This window comes from Triticum aestivum, chromosome 6B (genome assembly GCF_018294505.1).
Source record: "Triticum aestivum cultivar Chinese Spring chromosome 6B, IWGSC CS RefSeq v2.1, whole genome shotgun sequence".
Taxonomy (NCBI): domain Eukaryota; kingdom Viridiplantae; phylum Streptophyta; class Magnoliopsida; order Poales; family Poaceae; genus Triticum; species Triticum aestivum.
The window spans coordinates 244,958,052-244,970,701 of record NC_057810.1 but is presented as its reverse complement, the minus strand read 5'-3'; the positions used below and the strand labels follow the sequence as shown (position 1 = coordinate 244,970,701).

At 40.8% G+C, this 12,650-nt stretch overlaps 1 long non-coding RNA gene across 1 annotated transcript; it reads right to left on the bottom strand.

Annotated features, from left to right (window-relative positions):
- Positions 1–1,668: 1,668 nt before the first annotated feature.
- LOC123136799 (uncharacterized) lies at positions 1,669–5,813 on the bottom strand. The gene is made up of 3 exons (XR_006467287.1): positions 5,674–5,813; positions 5,228–5,604; positions 1,669–3,366 (listed from the first exon to the last, which is right to left on the bottom strand). It is a non-coding gene; the product is annotated as an uncharacterized lncRNA (long non-coding RNA).
- Positions 5,814–12,650: the final 6,837 nt, after the last annotated feature.

The following is a 12,650-nucleotide window of genomic DNA, read 5'->3' as shown; positions in this document are numbered from 1 at the left end:
CCTCCCGTGGAAGAACAGGGCTTGGCGGCGGCTCCTTATCATAAAACGCGATGAATCCTTCTCTTTTATTTTTTTGTCCCTGAAAGTGAATATATGAAGTTGGGGTTGAGGTCGATGGAGTCCCAGGGGCCCCACGAGGCAGTGGGCGCGCTCTGCACCCTCGTGGATAGGGTGTGATCCCCTTGATGCTGATTCTTTCGCTAGTATTTTTATTAATTCCAAAAAGTTGCTCCGTGGATTTTTAGGTCATTCCGAGAACTTTTATTTCTGCACAACAATAACACCATGGCAGTTCTGCTGGAAACAACATCAGTTCGGGTTAGTTCCATCAAATCATGCAAATTAGTGTCCAAAACAAGGGCAAAAGTGTTTGGAAAAGTAGATACGTTGGAGACGTATCAACTCCCCCAAGCTTAAACCTTTGCTTGTCCTCAAGCAATTCAGTTGACAAACTAAAAGTGATAAAGAAAAACTTTTACGAACTCTGTTTGATCTTGTTGCAAATATGTAAAGCCAATATTCAAGTTTTCAGGAAAGATTATGAACTAACCATATTCACAATAACTTTTAGGTCTCATGTTTACTCATATCAATGGCATAATCAACTAGCGAGCAATAATAATAAATCTCGGATGACAACACTTTCTCAAAACAATTATAATATGATATAACAAGATGGTATCTCGCTAGCTCTTTCCAAGACCGCAAAACATAAATGTAGAGCACCCCTGAAGATCAAGGACTGACTAGACATTGTAATTCATGGCAAAAGAGATCCAGTCACATTCATACTCAATGTAAATTAATAGCAATGCATGCAAATGACAACGGAGCTCTCCAACTAGTGCTTTTTAATAAGAGGATAATGACTCAACATAAAGGTAAATAGATAGGCCCTTCATAGAGGGAAGCAGGGATTTGTAGAGGTGCAAGAGCTCGAGTTTTGGAACACAGATAATAATATTTTTGAGCGGCATACTTTCATTGTCAACATAACTACCAAGAGATCTCGATATCTTCCATGCTACACACATTATAGGCGGTTCCCAAACAGAATGGTAAAGTTCATACTCCCCCACCACCAACAAACATCAATCCATGGCTTGTCTGAAACAACGGATGATGTCCAACTAACAACAATCCTGGGGGAGTTTTGTTTGCAATTATTTTGATTTGAGCATGGGATTGGGCATCCCGGTTACCGGCCATTTTCTCGTGAATGATGAGCGGAGTCCACTCATCGTGAGAATAACCCACCTAGCATGGAAGATATAGACAACCCTAGTTGATACATGAGTTATTCGAGCATACAAAACAGAATTTCATTTGAAGGTTTAGAGTTTGGCACATACAAATTTACTTGGAACGGCAGGTAGATACCGCATATAGGAAGGTATGGTGGACTCATATGGAATAACTTTGGGGGTTTATGGAAGTGGATGCACAAGCAGTATTCCCGCTTAGTACAAGTGAAGGCTAGAAAGAGACTGGGAAGCGACCAACTAGAGAGCGGCAACAGTCATGAACATGCATTAAGATTAACCAACAATGAGTGCAAACATGAGTAGGATATAAATCACCATGAACATAAATATCGTGGAGGCTATGTTGATTTTGTTTCAACTACATGCGTGAACATGTGCCAAGTCAAGCCACTCAAATCATTCAAAGGAGGATACCACCCTATCATACCACATCACAACCGTTTTAATAGCATGTTGGCATGCAAGGTAAACCATTATAAACTGCTAGCTAATTAAGCATGGCATGAGAACTATAATCTCTAGTTGTCATTGCAAACATGTTTCATCCATAATAGGACGAATCAGGAATAGTGGACTAATCATATTTACAAAAACAAGATAGGTCAAGTTCATACCACCTTCTCTCATCTCAATCAGTCCATCATATATCATCATTATTACCTTTCACTCTCACGACCAAACGGTGTCGATAATAATAATAGTGCACGTGCATTGGACTAAGCTGGAATCTGCAAGCATCTATTTATATATAAAAAGTGCTTTACGGGGTAACCAGGAAAAAGAGAATTATGCTAGAAAAACCCATAATAATTAGAAACATCGGACCATCAATTTAAGTCATTACGCGAGCACAACCAATGGATTGAAAAGATTTAAAATTACCCACCAATGGATTGAAAAGGTTTAAAATTACCCACCAATGCCCACGTGAAAAAACCCTCTCAAATCCCTTCGCTCATGCACATCAAAAGAAAACCTCTCGATCCGTTGCATCCTCATATACGTGAAAAAGAGGCAAGCATCAAAAGTGAAAAAAGGGAGGTGACCTGGCGGCAGCCACGATTATCACCGAGGCCTCGAGCGCCGGCGACATCGGCTATCACCAGAGACCGAAGAAGATGACCTGGTACTCCACCGACTCCATTCTTCCAGTTATCCTCTTAAGGTATGCCGCCCCTTCCCAAACCCTAGGGTGTAGAATAGTTGATATTCACTATCCCCATTGCTTTAATCAAGATGTACCAAGACTGATTGAGGAACTCTGTTTCATAGAAAATTATTTAGATTGAAGATAAATTTCACATTGGTTGTAGATAGCCACCGCGAGCGTAGCTTGGCAAAGCTAGCTTCTTTAGGTGGCTTGATATGTACATGTTGGATTTGTTTGGATTTGTACATGCACGACTAGCCTGAAACACCACGTACATGGAGTCATGGACCTGTTAGGGCTAGCTTGGTCTATGATGCCGCCGCACACGTAGCTTAGCAAAGCTAACTTTAAGGAGCATCTCTTGATCAGTACATGCATGGCTAGCACCTATGATAAATAAAGAAAGAGAGAAGGCTTGATATAAGCCTCTGAACCACATTGCCAACACCTGTGACAAATAAAGAAAGAGAGAAGGCTTGATATAAGCCTCTGAACCACATTGCCAACACCTGTGACAAATAAAGAAACAGGGAAGGCTTGATATAAGCCTCTGAAATCCAGTGTGCATGCCCCCAAGTTAATCAGCCTTTGAAATCCATAGCGTGCATGCCCCCAAGTTAATCTTGCTGCCTTTGTATCAGTTGATTACTAATTCAGCTTTGTTACAGGATGTATATACCAGGAATTGGATAGATGAATTCTTAATGTATTAGTTTACATGTACAAGTGTGCGCTCACTAGCCGAAAACAGAATGTGACTGCATTTTGTTCCAATTTTATATAAAGTGGGCAAGGGAAGCAACTTAAGCAATACAATTTAAAATTGAAAGTAATGCTGCCCATGGCCAGGTGATCTTTCCCAGTGTAGTGGTGGCACCAAACGGATAGATCAACACAGCTTGGTTAAATGATGTCTTCAGGTCAGCAGCTTTTAGAGTTAAGACCATGTTACTATGAAAGGGAGCAGAATACAAAAGAATAAAGTTGCGCATTTATATATATGGTCCTTAAATAGATCAATGAATACTATAGTATGATATAATTAAATATATTCAGAGTTAGGAGGGGTAGCGTTACCATGAATCATGACAATACTTAAGATAGAACTGCACCTTCCTTTATAAGGCAAATGTACTAAACTTTACAAGAGAATGCAAATTTAGAGTATAAGTAGGCACAACAAATATCACAGAATAAGATGGTCTCATATATCCTATCAGATTTGCGTCAGAAACTGGATAAATAGCATATGTGCACGATTTGAAACCAAATGAATCATTGTATAAGTAGTTTACCGCTCTTATTGTACATGAGAACAAAAAATCTTGATCAAAAAACTATTAAGAGGTCATGCGAGACTAGAAGGCAGGCCATGACTGTCGCTGTACGTAGAACAAAGAGCTTGATCAGAAAAGCTATCTTTGTAAATTGTTTGAAAAAAGCACACATAATGTTGTACAAATATTATGGAAGTTAGGTACGTTCAATAATTCAACTACCAGCAAGTTTTGTGTGCGGACAAAGCATTAATGTGTTGTCTTTATAGTAAATTAACTACCTATATTAGTACATGTTGACGTTTTATTTTGTTTGGCAAATTACCTTTCAAAAAACTTACGTATATTGGGTGCTGGGCTCTAGATGGTGGAGGCTCAAGAGAATGACGATGACCATACCAAAGAAAACTCATGTTACAAGCTAGCCCTTATTTTTCCTTCGAACATTGGAATTCATATTAATTTTGTTGTTGTTGCATCATTCGCAATACTTTGACCGTTTTCGGGTAAATGTTTCTCTTTGATCAAAAACTATTTGTTATGATGTCAGTGAACCAGATAAAATACGTATTCTGGAAAAAGTAAATTAAACTTAGTTGTTAATTATTGATTATTTTTAGCTTTGATGAAGTTTTCTATTACACAATTAAATCAGAAATACGGGAAAAGATGAAATAGCCTATACATTCTAAAGGAAAAGGTAAAATTAATTTTTTGACTACTAATTTGAATTTGCTGATAGTGATACATTAGAGAGTGGAGTAAATATTGAGAAACAATTCTCAGGTATGTACAAAATCCATATCAAAGGACAAGTGTTATTAAAAAGATTTATGAACATGATTTTGTGCAGATGTCAAAACATCCATGAGACTGAAGTTAATTTATATTACTACATCAATTTTAGACTACATAAATGATCCTTAAGTCACTTTTTCATGCTTAAATTCTTTCTGTGGCGACAATATCAGGGATCACGCTATGCAGGGATATTTTAGTAAATATGGTAAATGAAGAACTTTTGCACAAGCAAACGATAGTGGTTGTCACTTTGAATTTGGTCAGAAATTCAATGGTCAGAACTTTAATCTTTTTGTGTAAACCTAAATTCAAATTTACTAAGCATTTATTACTAGGGCTATCAATACAAATATGGGCACTCTATACTTAGTGATATGTGTGGCTTAATTTATAGTACAACACAATAATCAAGGCATCCATGTATCATTATAATTTGTATATACCTTTTTTATTGCTCAATTATTGAAACACAGTGTCTTTGGGAAATATTAAACTATAGCTACTCAATGATACACTAATTAGTACTTAAATTTGCCGAGTATGAATGGGGGCAAGGGATCTAACACTATCGATGCAAACGGAAGCACAGAAAAAGTGGAGGGGACAAAAGAAAATTAACATTTTTCACTAACAGGCAGTGTTTTAATTACATTATATTGGTACAATCGTACACACACAGGAAAAGGTTAAGCAAAAATATATGTCATATAGACATGAAAAGGGAAAAAGGAGACCTGTAGGTCGAAGCATGTTGCCGCTGTGGAGGAAGACGACGAGATGTCGGGATTCCTCGAGTGGGAACAACGACGAAGTCTGGCTTGCACGATTGAGGAAGACAATGGACCAAATACCTCATACAAAAGCTGAATCCACGCTAGCTGTGCGAGTCGAGATCCACGACGAAGGATCCCCTACAAGGATGCTGACAGCAACGACACCGTGCAGATCAACGATCTCGCCTCCTCCATTGGAGCTGCTACTCGGGCCATGCTATACATCCATGATCCATCGCCGCTTACAAACCAAGGACACAGAGGAGGCGTACGAGCCAAACCAGCCGTCAAAGATGGTCACCATGTTGCCGCACCAGCGAGTCGAGCTGCGGGGATGCCTGTAGCAGAGGACTAGCAGGCTCAAGGCACAAATCAACAGAGCAAACTGGTGGGAGATTAAGAATTACCAGCGGTACAAGCCGGGCCTGATTTAGTGTTAATAATTTTGGAGTGAACGGAGAGACCAAGGAAAGGAGAAAGGGGATCGGGGCATCAGGCAAGAGATACATGTGAAGTTGTTAGTGACAAAGAAAAAAACTCTTTTTTTGTAAGTGTAGAGTGAGAGAGAAGATGTGTCGTCCCTTTGGGGGATATGCTTGAGATTGTTGGGCTAAAGCCCAACCAACCATACCAGCAAAAAAGAATCAATTTTTACTTCCTCTAAAAAAAGAATCAGTTTTACAAACAACACAATTTAAAAAAACACAAAAAACCTAATTACTAGCTATTATTACAGAAAAATATATTGCATACACATGTGTTCGGCCTAAATTATAGTATATTTTATCATGCAAACATATAGTACATTATCATCGTATGAATAAAAAACCGTAACAAAGGAAAAAAACTCGGCACTCATATTTAGATGGTATGTACGATCATATTTGTCGTCATCATTTCCACTTAATAGTAATACATCCCCTTGATATTTTTCCATCATGTCAATACTTAGGTTTTATCTTCTCCAATCATATGTTTTTTACATAATTTATATTAGTAAATATATGTAATCATATTTTTTCATAAATAAATTGCTTTTCCCACTGATAATTTGTTGTACCATGGAAATGATTTCATATATGCATTCTCCACTTGAAAAACGACGACCAAATTGAAACTACGGACAATCACATTTTTCTTCCTTCCAACTTGACAAACTGCAGGTAACCGAGAGAATGCACATCTATTTCTCCCTAAAAAAGGTGAACTACTAAACAATTTAAAATAAATAGAAAAAATCATAACACCGAAAAATGATATGAATTATAAATTTTACAATGTGATTCATATTAAAAATACATTTAGTACGGTGTTCATAATAAGCACATAAATGACAAACATATATATTTACATGTCAATGAGAAAAAAATACCTAGAAAAAACTATGTTAAAACAAGACTTAAATTTGTAAATTTCAACACATTTGGTCTCAATGTGTCTTTAGAAAAAAAATGAACTAATATGTTCTCATATTAAAATTTCTAAAATTCTAGCCCGCGCATCGAGCGGGCCACTTTGCTAGTTTAATACAAAGGAGAAGACAAAGTAATGTGGGCTCTTGGTTAGATCAACAATAATGCATATGAGAGCTACTCAACGGTTTCATCGTGGTCTTCTCCTCTCGACCCCCAAAGAAAAGAAAAGAAAAGAAATAAAACTATTTACACGGGAAAGCTCCCAACAAGCAAAAGAAGAACGAAAAATCTTTTTGGGTTTTCTTTTTAATCTTACCACTACAAGCATGGAAAGTAAACTAGCTAAAAGCTATAACTAATTTTTTTGGGTTTTTCTTAAGGTTTTTCAAACACACAAGAAGAAAGAAAGAAAAGGAAATAAACTAGCATGGATAGAACAATGAAAAAGTATGAGCACCGACAACTAGAATGAGTGTGTGTGACATGAATGTAATGTCGGTGAGAGATACGTACTCCCCCAAGCTTAGGCTTTTGGCCTAAGTTGGTCTATGGCCACTGCTCGAAGCTACTCTCTCCGGTGTACTGAGTAGGGTCGACCCTCCGGGCGCCACTGGTCGGCGATCTCCTTCGGATCCCACTGATAAACAGACTGTCGATAAGGGTCAAGTGGTGGCTCAGGCTCAGGCTCTGGGACTTGTGTCAGCCTCTAGTATGCATAAATGGCCTCGGGTAAGATGGGGTACGTGCCTGAAAGTATGCTAAACAAAGAGGGTGCAGGCAAGGTAATAGTCTCACAGTGAGTTTTATCAAATATCAAATTATCCTTAAGCATCTACTTCTTAGTTTTAACAATAAACTCATGTGCTAGCATACTCTTATAATCTAGAAAAGTAGTGGGCATCAACTTCTCCTCTTTCTCCTGATGCCTAATAGGTATCTCAATATGTTCAGCAAGGCGTGAGGCAAAGATGCCTCCAAAGATAGGGCCCTTTTATGGTTCAGACTTAACCATTTAGCAACAATAGTTCCTAAACAGAAGGCCGTATCATGAAATAAAGCATGAAGCAAAATAACAAGATCAGGAGCACTAAGATTTCCACTGTTCCCGCGACCAATTAAGCATCTACTAGCAAATATCACAAAGTAATGTAGAACAGGAAAATGTATACTAGTAATTCTTGCATCAAAAACTTTCCTTGTTTCCCCTACCACAATTCTATCAATAAACTCCTCCACACCACTACGATGTGGTTCCTCAATACTGCCCACAAAGGGTATCTTGCAGACCCGACAAAAATCACGGAGTGACATCTCCTTAACCTCATCATATAAGTGAAACTCCACTGAAGGTGGTGATTTCTTAGGATAGAAATAAAAAATTTGCACGAAAATATTAGTGAGTAGAAGATACTATTCGCGCTGGTCGTGGAGGAAGTGGGTGATGCCTGCATTCTCAGCCAGATAATAAAAATCATCGTGAATTTCGGCAGCCCTCAAGAACGCATCACAAGGCCATTCACATGGCTGGACTTCCGCGGTTCGAGGAAGATTGTACTTGGGCTTTCTATTCTCCTCGTTCTGCTTATCCTTCGAGCTTTGGCTCGAAGAGCCCCTCAACAATCTCTTCATCATTTTCTCTAAAAAAATTCTGAAATTTTTAGTGACTCAATAAAAGTGCACCAAACTCAACAATATTGATAGCAACTACTCCCACAAGTGCCTAGAGGCTATACCATGCATTAAAACTACTTTGGACCATATAAATTTGACATTCAAGCTCAAGAACAGGGTCACCTCAGCAGCAAAAATTTTCAATAAATAAAACACTAGAACAAAAACTAATTGGACCATTGGTGGAGTCACATACCAAAGAACAATCCCCCAGAACAATTTTATGAATGGAGATTTCAGCAAGGAGATCGAAAATGGCAGCAAGATGAGCTAGAACACGGGTTTGAGCTATGGAAGGATTTTTTCTGGAAGAAGACGAAGTGAGTGGGTGCTGGAATAAGTGGAGGGGGGTCCACATGGGACCCACGAGGCAGGGCCGCGCGCCCCAGGGGGGTGGGCGCGCCCTGTGCCCTCGTGGACAAATGGTGCCCCCCCGGTGTGTTCTCAGTGCCAGGAATTCTTAAATATTCTACAAAAAATCATACTTCATTTTCAGGACATTTGGAGAACTTTTATTTTCGGGGTATTTTTTATTGCATGGATAACTCAGAAAACAGACAGAAAATGCTATTTTTGCTTTATTTAATCTAAATAACAGAAAGTAAAAGGAGGGTAAAGATAGTTGTGCTTTCTAACTTCATCCATCTTATGCTCATCAAAAGGAATCTACTAACAAGGTTGATCAAGTCTTGTTAATAAACTTCTTCCGAATAACATGAAACCGGAGAATTTTCGAATAACACTAGGTTACCTCAACGGGGATATGCATGTCCCCAACAATAAGAATATCATATTTCTTTTTGACAGTAGGAAGAGGGAATTCAAAACCTCCAATAGTAATCGTTGAAAATTCCCCAATAGAATTGATACTGTGAACTTGAGGTTGTTTCCTCGAAAAGTGTACCGTATGCTCATTACCATTAACATGAAAAGTGACATTGCCTTTGTTGCAATCAATAACAGCCCCTGCAGTATTTAAAAAGGGTCTACCAAGGATAATCGACATACTATCGTCCTCGGGAATATCAAGAATAACAAAGTCCGTTAAAATAGTAACGTTTGCAACCACTACAGGCACATCCTCACAAATATCGACAGGTATAGCAGTTGATTTATTGGCCATTTGCAAAGATATTTCAGTAGGTGTCAACTTATTCAAATCAAGTCTACGATATAAAGAGAGAGGCATAACACTAACACCGGCTCCAAGATCACATGAAGCAATTTTAACATAGTTTCTTTTAATGGAGCATGGTATAGTTGGTACTCCTGGATCTCCAAGTTTCCTTGGTATTCCACCCTTAAAAGTGTAATTAGCAAGCATGGTGGAAATTTCAGCTTCCGGTATCTTTCTTTTATTTGTAACAATATCCTTCATATACTTAGCATAAGGATTCATTTTAAGCATATCAGTCAAACGCATACGCAAGAAGATAGGTCTAATCATTTCAGCAAAGCACTCAAAATCCTCATCATCCTTTTTCTTGGATGGTTTAGGAGGAAAAGGCATGGGTTTCTGAACCCATGGTTCTCTTTCTTTACCATGCTTTCTAGCAACAAAGTCTCTCTTATCATAACGTTGATTCTTTGATTGTGGGTTGTCAAGATCAACAGGAGGTTCAATTTCTACATCATTGTTATTACTAGGTTGAGCGTCAACATGAACATCATAGTTAACATTATCATAAGGTTCGTGTTCATTACCAGATTGTGTTTTAGCATTAGAAATAGAAATATCATTGGGATTCTCAGGTGTGTCTACAACAGGTTCACTAGAAGCATGCAAAGTCCTATCATTTTTCTTTTTCTTCTTCTTAGAAGGACTAGGTGCATCGACACTAGTTCTCTGAGAATCTTGCTCAACTCTCCTAGGATGGCCCTCAGGATACAAAGGTTCCTGAGTCATTCTACCACCCCTAGTCATAACTCTAACAACATTATCATTTTTCTTATTATTTAATTCATTGAGCAAATCATCTTGTGCCTTAACTGAGGGAGTCCGGGATTAGGGGGTGTCGGTGTCAAAACCGGCGGATCTCGGGTAGGGGGTCCCGAACTATGCGTCTAGACGGATGGTAACATGAGACAAGGGACATGATGTTTTTACCCAGGTTCGGGCCCTCTTGATGGAGGTAAAACCCTACTCCTGCTTGATTGATATTGATGATATGGGTAGTACAAGAGTAGATCTACCGCGAGATCAGAGAGGCTAAACCCTAGAAGCTAGCCTATGGTATGATTGTTGTTTGTCCTACGGACTAAAACCCTCCGGTTTATATAGGCACCGAAGAGGGTTAGGGTTACACAGAGTTGGTTACAATGGTAGGAGATTTACATATCTGTATCGCGAAGCTTGCCTTCCACGCCAAGGAAAGTCCCATCCGGACACGGGACGAAATCTTCAATCTTGTATCTTCATAGTCCAGGAGTCCGGCCAAAGGCTATAGTCTGGCCATCCGGACACCCCCTAATCCAGGACTCCCTCAGTAGCCCCTGAACCAGGCTTCAATGACGACGAGTCCGACGCGCATATTGTCTTCGGCATTGCAAGGCGGGTTCCTCCTCCGAATACTTCATAGAAGATTTTGAACACAAGGATAGTGTCCGTCTCTGCAAAATAAGTTCCACATACCACCGTAGAGAGAATAATATTTACACAAATTCAATCTGCCGACATATTCTGTGGCATGACATCACACCACGGCCAAGCCCTTATTCAAATCGTTTTTACTGTTCCACCTCAGCGCATCTAGCGAGGCGGTTTCCTTGGCACGTCTTGTCAAAGCAGAGATCGTGTCCCCTTATTCCGGGATTCTCATCAATACGGGCGTGGGTAACCCAACCGCGCCCGTTGGCACGTCTCCTCTATCGAAGGCGAGTCCCAAACGGCCACGGGGAAGGCTCTTGGTATTCAACGTCTTTGTAAAGAGACCAAGGCTCCACTCCTTACTTTCGATCTCGATCGAATCTGCACCTTGCCTCGAGTTCCAACACCCAAAGCTCCAGATTCAGGCGCTTCGGACCTTCGATGATGTCCGGCTTTGACCTGCAAGGCCGGTGGATGCCTTCCTCCCTTACGGAAGAAGACGTGATAAAGCTAAGAGATGCCAGGTATCAAACCAGCCAAATTTCGCATAGGTTGCCTGCCCAAGGGCAGGTTATTCCCACTCCCAAGCCTGGTGAAAGCGTGGTGTTCGCGTCTCACTTCCTTTGGGGGCTAGGCTTCCCGATGGACCCCTTCGTGAGGGGGCTCATGTTTTACTATGGGTTGGAATTTCATGACTTGGATCCGGAGTCCATCCTCCACATCTCATCGTTCATTGTCGTATGCGAAGCCTTCCTCCGCATTACCCCTCACTTCGGATTGTAGCTCAAGACCTTCAAGGTGGAGCCAAAGATGATCAAGGGGCAGCAGGAAGAGTGCGGAGGGGCTGTTATAAGCAAGAATGCTGATGCTCCGTGGCCCGAGGGCTCTTTTCAAGAGGAGCTCAGCCTATTGCAACAAGAGTGGTTTTATATCACAGCTCCCAGGGGCACCAAATGGGTGGCGCCACCTGCCTTTCGCTCGGGTCCTCCACCGTAGCTGGCATCATGGGTCAATAAAGGACTTGTCTGGGGGCCGTCCAAGGACGTGCCCTTGTTGCAGGGCCGCATTCAAGATCTCCTAGAGAGAGAGAGAGATCACTCTGGTCGTAGTAGTGCGGGTCATGCTGATTCGTCACACCCTGCCCTGCAAACGTCGCCCCCTCCTCCTGTAGGAATTTAACCCAGAGGGACCACGAGCTCTCCAACATTTTATGGGCGCGACGCCCATGGAGATATACAAGCTTTTCTTCGGATCACAAGAGATGTGTCCGGACTTGACCAAGGACGCAGGTCTGAGCTGCAATTGCCCGGATACTCAAGTAAGTAGCCCTGTACCCAGACACACTATCCCATATTTATCATAAACTTGCTCTTTAAAAGAGTTTTCCCTTGAATAGGAGTGGATAGCGAAAGCAAAGTTAATCAGGTGTCCGGCCCCCCTCCCTGAGACCATGCCGGATCCCGTGTTAACCAGGATGCTGGAGGTTGCGCCTTTGGAAGAAGGTGAAGGGGGAACAAGGAAGCTACCGCCTCCACGAAGGAGGCTGCCAGGAAAGGAGGGATCGAGAATCCCTCCATCCAAGGGAAGAAGAGGACCGCCTCTGAAGACCTGGAGACCATGGTCTCAAAGCGGGGGAAGAAATCTTCGTCCGAGGCTCCTGCGTCGAGAGATGCCTCGGCCACATTATGCCCCCAAGGGGATCAGCTCTCCA